General features: G+C 42.5%; 1 long non-coding RNA gene across 1 annotated transcript in view; it reads left to right on the top strand.

Annotated features, from left to right (window-relative positions):
• Positions 1-13,400, top strand: part of LOC116409686 — a 181,603-nt gene that overhangs the window by 59,373 nt on the left and 108,830 nt on the right. The window contains exon 2 of the long non-coding RNA XR_004221904.1: positions 209-1,176. This is a non-coding gene — a long non-coding RNA (uncharacterized LOC116409686). The remainder of the gene's footprint in view (positions 1-208; positions 1,177-13,400) is intronic.

The raw sequence follows: 13,400 nt of genomic DNA, 5'->3' as shown, positions 1-13,400 counted from the left end.
GCAGATCTTAACATGTATGGCCACCTTTAGAGTGTAAACTGTAAGGCAAATCTGAATGTTGGATGTGAATGTATAAAGAACTTTGGGGAAACTATGAGATTTCTGGAGTATGTGGTAGAAGGGGTTGACAGCTGAAAATGCCACTTTTGCTAGACATGAATATATTATAAAAAAAGGTATTAAGTGCACTTTTTTCTTTCATGCACAGGTCATGTGAATAATACACCGGCTTATCAGAAAACAGAAGTCTAACAAAGATGCTTAAGAAATGTACAGAGGCATTATGCTTTGCAGCAAGCCAAGGAGAGGAAAGAGAACTTTTTTGGAAGACACGTTTTCCATTGGCTGGTTTTGTGTTTTCATTAAACCAAAAGGACAGACCTATATGAGAAGAAAGATGTAAAGTTTTCACCTGACTCTGTGGATCTTGTCACTAATAAATATGTTCTGTGGGACACCTTTCTGCATAGATGGCTAGATGGAACGGATAGACAAGATGGAGAAGTTTGGACAATGGGGTATACTTAATCATTTTATGGAATTAGATCACATGGGAGAAGGTGGTCTGGTATCAAGGCCCAAAGCCTCAGCCAAGTACAACATCGTAACAGGCAAAACACATCTTTGGCTGCACAAAGTTCATCCCAAGTAAAAGATTTAACTGAAGAACCGCTGCCAGGGTATCAAGGAGTCAAGGCTCAAAGCATTAGTATGGTATAATATGCATTATATTTGGTTAAAAAAGGTTAATACCAAGGAAATGGCCTAAATCAAGGTCCTCTTCCAGGGTACAATATTTTAAAGGTCCAGAGCCTCAGCCAAAAACAGTAACAGGCAAAACTCATCTACAGGTTCAAGAAGTTCATACCAAGGAAAAGGCCTAAATCAACATCCTCTGCCAGGGTTTGCTGGTAATAAAGCCCAGAGCCTCACCCAAGGACAATGGTATAATAGGTAAAACTTTTAAAAAGAAAAGGCCTAAATCAACATCCTCTGCCAGGGTTTGCTGGTAATAAAGCCCAGAGCCTCAGCCAAGGACAATGGTATAATGGGTAAAAAATTAAAAAAGGAAAAGACCTAAATCAAGATCTTCTGCAAGGATCACATCTCCCCTTCCTCGAACAACGATTTCAGAAAATATGTTTCTGCCCAGGTTGAATTTCAGCTAAATTTCAGGTAAGACCATTTTAAAGTGATTATCTGATAGATAGATAGATAGATAGATAGATAGATTGTAAGCTCTACAGGGTGGGGACTTCCATCCTCTTGTGTCTTTGACTCTTAACTTGTTGCAACTGTATTTATCTTGTATTTATTGTTATACTGTATTTATCTATTATTATCTTAATAACCCCCTGTGTATCCTACTGTACAGCGCTGGGTACATAAGTAGCACTTTATAAATAAAGATATACAACTAGATATAAAACTAGTGGTTCACAAACTGTGGGATTGGCCCACTCTGAGGGACTAGAGTAGATGGGGCCTTGCGATCTCTTTTGGGCAGGGCTCTCTTCCCCTCTTGTATCGGTTATTGGTTGCTTTATATGTTACTCTGTATGTCTCCTTGTAGAGTGTAAGCTCTTTTGGGCAGGGCTCTCTTCACCTCTTGTATCGGTTATTGATTGCTTTATATGTTACTCTGTATGTCCAATGTATGTAACCCACTTGTTGCAACTGTATTTATCTTGTATTTATTGTTATACTGTATTTATCTATTATTATCTTAATAACCCCCTGTGTATCCTACTGTACAGCGCTGGGTACATAAGGGTAAAGGGCCATTTTAAAGTGATTATCTGATAGATAGATAGATAGATAGATAGATAGTAAGCTCTACAGGGCAGTGACCTCCATCCTCTTGTGTCTTTGACTCTTAACTTGTTGCAACTGTATTTATCTTGTATTTATTGTTATACTTTGTATTTATCTATTATTATCTTAATAACCCCCTGTTTGTATTAATGGATTCTACTGTACAGCACTGGGTACATAAGTAGCGCTTTATAAATAAAGATATACAACTAGATATAAAACTAGTGGTTCACAAACTGTGGGATTGGCCCACTCTGAGGGACTAGAGTAGATGGGGCCTTGCAATCTCCATCAGAACTGTTTGGAAAATTCAGTTATCGCAGACCAATTGAGGCAGGGTCGGACTGGGGGGTAAAGGGCCCACCGGGGCTCCCCCCCCAGGCAGGGCCCCCCCACCTGACGTCCTCCCCTGAGCACGTACAATTTAAGGCGTCAGGGGAGGAGCGGTCAGATCTGGGCCGCCGGGGCCCACTAGAGCCGGCGCCCTCCGGCCCCAGTCCGACCCTGAATTGAGGTAAAAGACACATTTTATTTGACACAAGCTCGATGAATTCTGAACTTGTTGGATTCAGAACAAATAGATTACATATTTTACTTCTTATATGGGAAAGTTATGGGAGTTCCTTGGGGAAGAGTATAGAGATACTCTAGAGATATTGCTACACAGCACGAAAAAACATGGAACCGCTCTTACAGCCAAACAGGTGGCTCTGCCCTCAAGGCCAGGGTATTAGTGAGCAAAGCTTGATAATTGTATCCATCCTAATGGGGGGGGGGTTGTAGGGGAATCTACATGCACAGAATTTTCTTTCAGTATGAAGGGCTTTTATGGTGAAATTTGGGGATAACTCCTTTTTGCCCTTCTACATTTCCCCTGAACACCCAACTTGAAGGCCAATTATAATGAGATTTAGGGACTGATTTATTAATTATTGACTTTGATTTTAGGCTTGATTAGCGGCAAAAAAAAATCACAAATGGGTTTTTAATTCTTAATTTTTTTTTTTTTTTGCTACAATTGTAATTTTTAGCAGTTTGGGTTATTATAAAGTATTTATTTTCCCTTTGATAGTTAAATTAAATGTATTTTGCTTTTCTAAAAGCATAAATCTTAGCACGACTAACATGTTTAATTTCATCTCTGGGTTTTTTTTTATTTTCCGCCTGCATCCAGTCAAGTTTGTACACGACACAGAAAGTTTTATTTTCATACGTAGCCAACGACACTGCCAAGTAATCATTTTGTGGAATTTTGTTCCAGATCGTTTTGTGAATGAAAGCTGGTTTGTTCTGTGTTTCACTTCTCAATCACCTCGCTTGACATAAAACCAGGTTTAGCGAGGTGAGACAGGGCTTAATATCCTATATATCAGGTTACAGGAGAAAGATCTTGAGATAGAGGCTTTCTACGGAATCTTCTTTGGGAAGAGTACAATTTCAAAGGTTACACTGGGTAAAAAAAAAAATAGTCAGACCCCCCCAATTATCAAAAATAAATAGGGAGCCCATGAGTTAGGATGAATGCATCCCACAGAGCCCGCAACCTGCCTTTTTACACCTGGTTGTTACATGCTATATAGCGGGTAATGAGGCGGAAAAGCAGTGTTCCTAAAGCAAATCGGCGTAATCAGCATCCTTACCGGGATCGAGTTACTGCATTCTCACGTATCCTGCCAAAAAAAAATGGAAGTATTCATGACTTTTCCATAGTCGTTTAGGTTAAAGGGACTAATTTATGACACATTGTACTGTTGTGTTGACTATGACTATTGGGATACACAACCCCCTTTGTTGTTATAGAGGAAATAATAATAATGGCCATTGCGGTGCTAGCTTCTCCTATCAGTGTGTTTTGCCTTCACTGATTCAGTGGCATAACTAGAGTTTTGTTGGGCCCCCCTACAGAGAGACTTTCTGGGACCACCCGGAGAGGAATCTTTCATCCGGCTGGGGCTCGGCTCCACCCTTACCCTTCCTTTTCCCATTGGTGACAATACTGAAACGCCTAAACCTTTTCTCCTTGTAGATTGTAAGCTCTTTTAGGCAGGGCTCTCTGAACCTCTTGTATCGGTTATTGATTGCTTTATATGTTACTCCTTGTAGAGTGTAAGCTCTTTTGGGCAGGGCTCTCTTCCCCTCTTGTATCGGTTATTGATTGCTTTATATGTTACTCCTTGTAGAGTGTAAGCTCTTTTGGGCAGGGCTCTCTTCACCTCTTGTATCGGTTATTGATTGCTTTATATGTTACTCCTTGTAGAGTGTAAGCTCTTTTAGGCAGGGCTCTCTTCACCTCTTGTATCGGTTATTGATTGCTTTATATGTTACTCCTTGTAGAGTGTAAGCTCTTTTGGGCAGGGCTCTCTTCACCTCTTGTATCGGTTATTGATTGCTTTATATGTTACTCCTTGTAGAGTGTAAGCTCTTTTGGGCAGGGCTCTCTTCACCACTTGTATCGGTTATTGATTGCTTTATATGTTACTCTGTATGTCTCCTTGTAGAGTGTAAGCTCTTTTGGGCAGGGCTCTCTTCCCCTCTTGTATCGGTTACTGATTGCTTTATATGTTACTCCTTGTAGAGTGTAAGCTCTTTTGGGCAGGGCTCTCTTCACCACTTGTATCGGTTATTGATTGCTTTATATGTTACTCTGTATGTCCAATGTATAAAACCCACTTATTGTACACTGCTGCGTAATATGTTGGCGCTTTATAAATAAATGTTAATAATAATAATAAAATACTGAAAACCTGTACACTTTAGGACTTCATTGTGACATCAGATCCAGGACAACATCAACATCCAGTCCTTAAGTGTGCGGCCATGGCATATGGGAGGTCCAGTAGGTGCTTGGCATTGGTGGAAGGCACAATAGGGCTGCCATTGTAATGACCCTGGCAACAGGGGCCCCTCAAGACCTGGTGCCCCCTACAACATAGGGCCTGTAGCGGCCCTATTTATCGCCATTGGTTATAAAACAATGATTAGTATGTTTATAGTAGGGATTGTAACATGTACATTATCAACTGAATATGTGCTAAATCAACTATAGTGTATTGGATCTCTTATCCGGAAACCCGTCCCGAATTACGGAAAGGCCATCTCCCATAGACTCCAATATAAGCAAATAATTCTAATTTTTAAAAATGATTTCCTTTTTCTCTGTAATAATAAAACAGGACCTGTACTTGATCCCAACTAAGATATAATTACCCCTTATTGGGGCAGAACAGCCCTATTGGGTTTATTTCATGGTTAAATGATTCCCTTTTCTCTGTAATAATAAAACAGTACCTGTACTTGATCCCAACTAAGATATAATTACCCCTTATTGGGGCAGAACAGCCCTATTGGGTTTATTTAATGGGTAAATGATTCCCTTTTCTCTGTAATAATAAAACAGTACCTGTACTTGATCCCAACTAAGATATAATTACCCCTTATTGGGGCAGAACAGCCCTATTGGGTTTATTTAATGGTTAAATGATTCCCTTTTCTCTGTAATAATAAAACAGTACCTGTACTTGATCCCAACTAAGATATAATTACCCCTTATTGGGGGCAGAACAGCCCTGTTGGGTTTATTTAATGGTTAAATGATTCCCTTTTCTCTGTAATAATAAAACAGTACCTGTACTTGATCCCAACTAAGATATAATTACCCCTTATTGGTGGCAGAACAGCCCTATTGGGTTTATTTAATGGTTAAATGATTCCCTTTTCTCTGTAATAATAAAACAGTACCTGTACTTGATCCCAACTAAGATATAATTACCCCTTATTGGGGGCAGAACAGCCCTATTGGGTTTATTTAATGGTTAAATGATTCCCTTTTCTCTGTAATAATAAAACAGTACCTGTACTTGATCCCAACTAAGATATAATTACCCCTTATTGGGGGCAGAACAGCCCTATTGGGTTTATTCAATATTTAAATGATTTTTAGCAGACTTAAGTTATGGAGATCAAAATTACGGAAAGATCCCTTATCTGAAAAACCCAGGTCCTGAGCATTCTGGATAAAAGGTCCCATACCTGTATAATGTGAAATGCTTATATTAAAGATTTTAGAGTGAGTTAATTGAATAATATGAAGATATTATCGTCACTTGAGACCAATGGTCATGAAATATCCATAACATGATTTCTAATATCCTTATATTTTACAGTAGGGGGGGTACATTATTCCTTTTTTATTTAGATGATATTATAACAGTTCTGGCATCCATTGTGTACTATAATAAAGCCATGGTCGACAATAGCCAAAGCCAAGCCATTTTCATTTTGTCCATTTCACCTAATAATCTGTTTTTCCCTGCTCTAACCCTATAATTAGGCCTTTGTTATTGTCCACGTAGATTTTTATGAAATTTGGAGTTTTCTTGTCCATTTTTTTTTTTTTTAGACCAGTGAGACAAAGCACAAAAAGCTGTGATCTTCAGAGGAAATGAGTGGCTCGAAAATCATCTCACTTTTGTGTTTTAACAGGAAGTTTGAAACTGATATGACATTGTTCCAAGAATTATGTTTGTCGTGACAAGAAAGTTTCATTCGTTATTTATTTATATATTTGTTCCCCCGGCAACAAATAATTACGTTAATATCAGAGTAAGAACGAAACCTATAGGTGTGTATATGTGTAAAATTGTCGTTAGCCCAGCCGTACTGATGCACAGTATGGTGGCGCTATAGGTGGATTCTACTAATAATGTGCAAAGCTGCTGTATGGACCCTTTGGTCTTAGGGTCTTAAAGGGAAATAGTCTAAAGAGTGATTAGTTATTGGCCATTAAGATAGAGACACAGGGTTGGACTGGGCCGCTGTATGGACCCTTTGGTCTTAAGGTGGCCATACACGCACCGATATTATCGTACGAAACCTCGTTTCATACGATAATCGGTGCGTGTATGGTATGTCGGCGAGTCGACCGATATCGCAGGAAGCTGCTGATATCGGCCGACTCGCCGGTCGGACCAGTTGGAAAATTTTGATCGGGCGCCATAGAAGGCGCCTGACCAAAATTCTCCCTTCAGATCTGAATCGGCAGAAGGAGGTAGAAATCCTATTGTTTCTACCTCCTTACCTGCCGATTCAGCCCTGAATGGTGTGTGGCGGATCTTACGATGTTTCGTGCGACCGATGGTCGTACGAAACATCGTCAGATCGCCACGTGTATGGCCACCTTCAGGGTCTTAAAGGCAAATAGTCTAAAGAGTGATTAGTTATTGGCCATTAAGATAGAGACACAGGGTTGGACTGGGCTGCCGGGACACTAGGGCCCAGACCCGACTCTTGCAGCGCTTCCCCTGCCCCAACCGCTCCTTCTCTGATGTGTTAAATTTACGCGCTCGGGGTAGGATGTCGGGTAGGGGCCCTGCGAGGGGGGTTTGCGGGGGGGGGGGTAAGGGGACACCTGCAGGGCCCTTGGGGCGGGAGCCCCAGTGGGGCCCTTCACCCTCCAGTCCGACCCTGTAGAGACAAGTCAGTGTTTGGGCCTCTAATAGGCCTCCTTAATGAAGCAAGGTAAGTCTGGTTCTTCTGCCTACCCCTATTTCCGACCCAGATAATGCAGGTAGGTTTAAAAATTTAGTCTAGTGAGAAGCTTGCTGATGCTGTCCTCTCCTGAAGGGTCTGCTTAGGCCCCTATTATGATGAGGCTGATGGTCCTGGGGTAGGGTTGACACCTTTGCCAGTACCAATGTTGAAAACCAGGCAGAACGTTTTCTCTGGTTGCATCCCTATCTGGGGCCAAGCATTCGTGCCCACCCAATTTTGTCCTGCTGTAAAGTCTGATCAGCTTAACCTTAAGAAGATTGGCAGAATGGAAATTTTATTGGGTTCCATAAACACAATGGGCAATTGTTAAGCAGAGCATCGCAGGAGAAAAGCATGGAAGCATTTGGCTTTTTTGTTTTTGTTATCCAAGCTGTTTGCTATTATGTTGTTGCTAAGTGAGACCTTTTCAACTCATCCATGTAAGCTTACATGCAGTACTTTATTTTTCCTTCCCAGCGTTTGCCATGTTTCCATAAGCCCCATGTGAGAAAGCAAGGAGTTTCTGACCACTCGCTGCTCTTATTTCCTAAAATTTTGCAAAGAAAAACTTCATTTTCATTTGAAAATCTGCATCGAACATTAGAGCTGGGGAGGCAGTTTTGACCCGGACAGCCCGGTTTTCGGGTCAGAAGTGGCAATTGGCAACCCAAGGGCAGAATGGAGGGGGTGCCAGGAATGGGACATAGCTGTGAAGTGAATCGAATGAGAACAACAGGTATAGGTGTTCGCCGGTTCAGGGACCACATCAACGAGCCAATGCGGTCCCTGATCCGACTAATTTTCAAACCTGCCCGATTGATATCTGCTCGATTTCCGGCCAGATGTCGGTCGGTCGGTCAGGCCTGTCATTAGTGCCCCTACATGGGGCGATAAGCTGCCAATTCGGTCTAAGGGACTGATCTTGGCACCTAGAATCGGCCCGTGTATGGCCGCCTTAAGTCTGTAAAAGAATAGGGAATAGTTAAAGAGATACCGACCCCAGAAATGAAACCTTTTTTACATCTTTGTATGCAATTTATAATTGTGCCATAACAGTATTTGCCAGATGCTTTTTACATTCCCTATCTGATCCCCCATGTCCCTCTATGAAGATTCGGCCATATTTGTGCCTCAAGAGTCCATTAGCCTTATAAGCTATAACCGAGAGGTTGATTCGTTTTTTATTCGTGTCAGTATCACTTTAACTTTGTGCACAGGCCATTAATTCTTTGTGTATCTGCATTAGTCCACTTTGGGAAGGGGGTCCCATATCTCTTCCTTTGCAAGGTGTTCTTTATAGATTTCAGCAGAATATCTCCATTTATATATGCCTAACTGATACTCATTGTACAGCGCTGCGGAATATGTTGGCGCTTTATAAATAAATGTTAATAATAATAATAACTGATGGTGTTGTTTCATTGAAGTCTATGTTCAATACGTTACCTGGTAATCGGCAGTATGTAGATAAGGAATGCTCTTTGGATGCATACTTTAAGGATGAAGACACACAGAGCTACTAGTAGCAGCTACTTGTCCCGGCTACTAAAACAGACAATGCTGATCATTTACTGATAATTGTCTCTGTGTGTGTTTTAGCAGAGGCAATTCCCATTATTGTCTATGGCAGGGGATATTCTGGAGTTTAGCAACTGTGAAAAAATAGCTGCTACTAGTTGCTCAGTGTGTCTTCACCCTTAAGGATGAAGACACACAGAGCTACTAGTAGCAGCTACTTGTCACGGCTACTAAACGACAGAAAATCGCCTGCCATAGACAATACTAAAAATTGCCTCTGCTAAAACACACATAGAGACAATTATCAGTAAATGATCAGCATTGTCTGTTTTAGTAGCCGTGACAAGTAGCTGCTACTAGTAGCTCTGTGTGTCTTCATCCTTAAGGGTGAAGACACACTGAGCAACTAGTAGCAGCTATTTTTTCACAGTTGCTAAACTCCAGAAAATACCCTGCCATAGACAATACTGAGAACTGCCTCTGCTACTAGTTGCTCAGTGTGTCTTCACCCTTAAGGATGAAGACACACAGAGCTACTAGTAGCAGCTACTTGTCACGGCTACTAAAACAGACAATGCTGATCATTTACTGATAACTGTCTCTATGTGTGTTTTAGCAGAGGCAATTTTTAGTATTGTCTATGGCAGGCGATTTTCTGTCGTTTAGTAGCCGTGACAAGTAGCTGCTACTAGTAGCTCTGTGTGTCTTCATCCTTAAGGGTGAAGACACACTGAGCAACTAGTAGCAGCTATTTTTTCACAGTTGCTAAACTCCAGAAAATACCCTGCCATAGACAATACTGAGAACTGCCTCTGCTAAAACACACACAGAGTTTAGCAACTGTGAAAAAATAGCTGCTACTAGTTGCTCAGTGTGTCTTCACCCTTAAGGATGAAGACACACAGAGCTACTAGTAGCAGCTACTTGTCACGGCTACTAAACGACAGAAAATCGCCTGCCATAGACAATACTAAAAATTGCCTCTGCTAAAACACACGTAGAGACAATTATCAGTAAATGATCAGCATTGTCTGTTTTAGTAGCTGTGACAAGTAGCTGCTACTAGTAGCTCCGTGTGTCTTTACCCTAATGCTGAGGGGAAAATAGGACAGCAATCAACTGAATATTTTTACTGATATTGATGTGTTCGTATGTGTCCCATACACCCTTCTCTTTTTAGATTGTAAGCTCCTATTGCTTGTCGGTTGTATTGTTATATTTAATCTGTTTATTCAGTGTAAACAATCATCTATTGTACAGCGCCATGCAATATGTTATCAGTCTATATGGAATACAGTAATACAAAATAATAGCAATGTACTTCCCAGAGGTATCTTTCCTTGGCAAGACTCAGACAATCCACAAGGGGGAGACGTTTTATTGTACAATGCCACCCAGCCAAGTTAAACTGGGTGTGTCAGTAAATAGTGGATGATACACACAAAACAGACAGTTGAAAAGGATGTGTTGAGTCACTTCTCTAATATATATGAATGTATGGATGTATGTATATTTATAATCCCTTGTTTCAGGCTATCACAACTGCTTGCTGTACATTAAACCAGCAGAATAAGCACTGGAATCAGGGGTGCACGTGTGGGTCAGGCGAATGCACCCCCTGATAAGCACCCACTATGATATAAGGCTAAATGAGAGATATTTCGAAATAGGAAGACGGAATATTCAGATTTCAGTCAAATGTGTCTGTTTCATGGCTCCCTGCTATCTCTAGCAAACAGATCTTATCAAACAGCCATTTGGTTGTGCAGGAAATTTAAGGCCATCTAGCAGATCCTGCCTCAGATCATACTTGCAGATGTTATCCGACATTATGTAAAGTGTGTTACATTTGAAGGAAATCTACTAAATCCCAATCTTGTATATTTCATGTATACAATCATGCAGAATGTTGCAGATCTGGGCTACCTGAAGCAGCAGGCCCCATACTGTTTCATCATCTATCCCCATCCCCTGCTTCTTGTAGCTGGGTACTGGGACAAAAAGATCTGCTCAATGGGCTATACCCTCTTACTGTAATATCTAAGGGAAACAATATGGCAACGCCTACCCATATGTATAAAATACAAACATAAAGAGAAGGCAGTTTGTTATAAGTGAGTAATAACTATGAACCAGTTTTGCCTTGTGTAAATAAAAATACTAATGTTTGTAACAAGCACGGGGGCCAGTAACTGCTGGTTACTGCTGCTTATCAGAGCTGCTTGGGATAAGAGCTGGAAAGAATGCAATTTGCTGCAGAGTGCCATTGAGCCCTATGGGAGACTTTCCTTGGGCCGGGTTGGAGCTGCAGAGTGCCATTGAGCCCTATGGGAGGCTTTCCTTGGGCCGGGTTGGAGCTGCAGAGTGCCATTGAGCCCTATGGGAGACTTTCCTTGGGCCAGGTTGGAGCTGCAGAGTGCCATTGAGCCCTATGGGAGGCTTTCCTTGGGCCGGGTTGGAGCTGCAGAGTGCCATTGAGCCCTATGGGAGACTTTCCTTGGGCCGGGTTGGAGCTGCAGAGTGCCATTGAGCCCTATGGGAGACTTTCCTTGGGCCAGGTTGGAGCTGCAGAGTGCCATTGAGCCCTATGGGAGACTTTCCTTGGGCCGGGTTGGAGCTGCAGAGTGCCATTGAGCCCTATGGGAGGCTTTCCTTGGGCCGGGTTGGAGCTGCAGAGTGCCATTGAGCCCTATGGGAGACTTTCCTTGGGCCGGGTTGGAGCTGCAGAGTGCCATTGAGCCCTATGGGAGACTTTCCTTGGGCCAGGTTGGAGCTGCAGAGTGCCATTGAGCCCTATGGGAGACTTTCCTTGGGCCGGGTTGGAGCTGCAGAGTGCCATTGAGCCCTATGGGAGACTTTCCTTGGGCCAGGTTGGAGCTGCAGAGTGCCATTGAGCCCTATGGGAGGCTTTCCTTGGGCCGGGTTGGAGCTGCAGAGTGCCATTGAGCCCTATGGGAGACTTTCCTTGGGCCGGGTTGGAGCTGCAGAGTGCCATTGAGCCCTATGGGAGGCTTCCAAAATCATGCACTGAAGGTTCAAAGTCAGAAAGGTTTTCGTGCCGTTTATGATCGTTTGGATACGAAAATATTGTAACTTTTGGATCAAAACCACAATATTTTTGTACAAGGACCAAACAAATTTTTGCACAATTTATGCACATCAGAATATATCGTGGTTAATACGAAATTTTTCCAATCGTGCTGTTAACAATCCAAAATTTGTGGTTTCATGAATGGGCCCCTAAGTGTTTCCCATTCCCACTCACCCAGCACTAGCAGAACAGAGCAGCACTGAGCAGCATTAGTATAGTGGTCATCAGAAGCAAGTGGATCGTGACCAGGCCCGGATTTGTGGCGAGGCCACAAAGGCCGGGCCTAGGGCGGCACATATTTTGGGGTGACATGCTGCCCCGCTGCAAACAAATTCTGATACTTCACTCCCATACGGAGCAATGGGGACTGCTCCCCACAGTTCCGTATTGGAGTATAAATGCCCGCGGTGGCGCGGGGGGGGGGGAGTAGAGATGTTCTCGCATGCGCAATTGGGGAGATTGTTCACACGGGGGGGCGCAAATGGGGGGGTGGCCTTGGGGCGCCTGGTTTTGAAATCCGGCGCTGATTGTGACGTTATAGTTTCTTCTCGCAAAACTATGCTGAAGATAACATTTGTCATTACTTTAACTGTCCGGGACAGCAGTATGGACTGATGAAAACGGGACAGTCCCATGGACACTTTCTTCTCACCTGAGTTTGCAGACTGGGTGCTGCTCTGTGTTGGCCTCTCCTTATCCAAGATGCCAGGATCTGCTGATCTGCCCCAGATATATCTTGAGCATCTAAGCCAAGTGCAGATTCATGTTCATTTGGGTCTGTATATCAGGGTTTGTGAGAACAGTGATGACTACCTTGGAAGCAAAAACCATGATGCACCTCATTCACAGTCAAACATGGCTAGATAGGTAGAATTGTAAGAGGACCAATGTAAAAAGCACCAACCTAGTCCTTGCCAGAAGCAGTTGTGCCTACCACACCTGTTTCCATCCGTGGGGTCTTGGTTCCATGCATCAGTGCTATGTGCGTATTTCTGTATCACCATATTCTTCAGCAAGGTCTGTAGGTGTTTCCAATATTGTCATTTGTTTCTTTGCAGAGGGTTGTGAGAGCCCTTACCACCATTCTCAGCATTGCTTCTAGTTTCCAGCTCTCATCTCAGCCTAGTTTCTGGACTTTGCATTTTGCCTTGGTGTATCTACTCCACTTTTTCCCTGTCCCCAGATGACCCAAAGGTTGTTGAATCTACTGCAGTACCTCAGCAAAGGGTTCAGAATCTTAAACAGACACAGTATAATACATATTAATTTACCTGCTCATCTTGTCAAGGACCTCTGATAACCTCCTTGACGTTCCTCAGCTCTAGGGGTTGTAATTTGAAGTAGTTTCTGGGTGCTGTTTTGGATAACCCTAGAAACTTGTAATTGCGAAAACTAGAAAACTAGGGAAATGTGAGGTACCAATTTGAACTAAATCACTAACCTTCTG

This window comes from Xenopus tropicalis, chromosome 3, assembly GCF_000004195.4.
Source record: "Xenopus tropicalis strain Nigerian chromosome 3, UCB_Xtro_10.0, whole genome shotgun sequence".
In the NCBI taxonomy this organism is placed as follows: domain Eukaryota; kingdom Metazoa; phylum Chordata; class Amphibia; order Anura; family Pipidae; genus Xenopus; species Xenopus tropicalis.
This window is presented reverse-complemented; position numbering and strand designations above follow the sequence as displayed.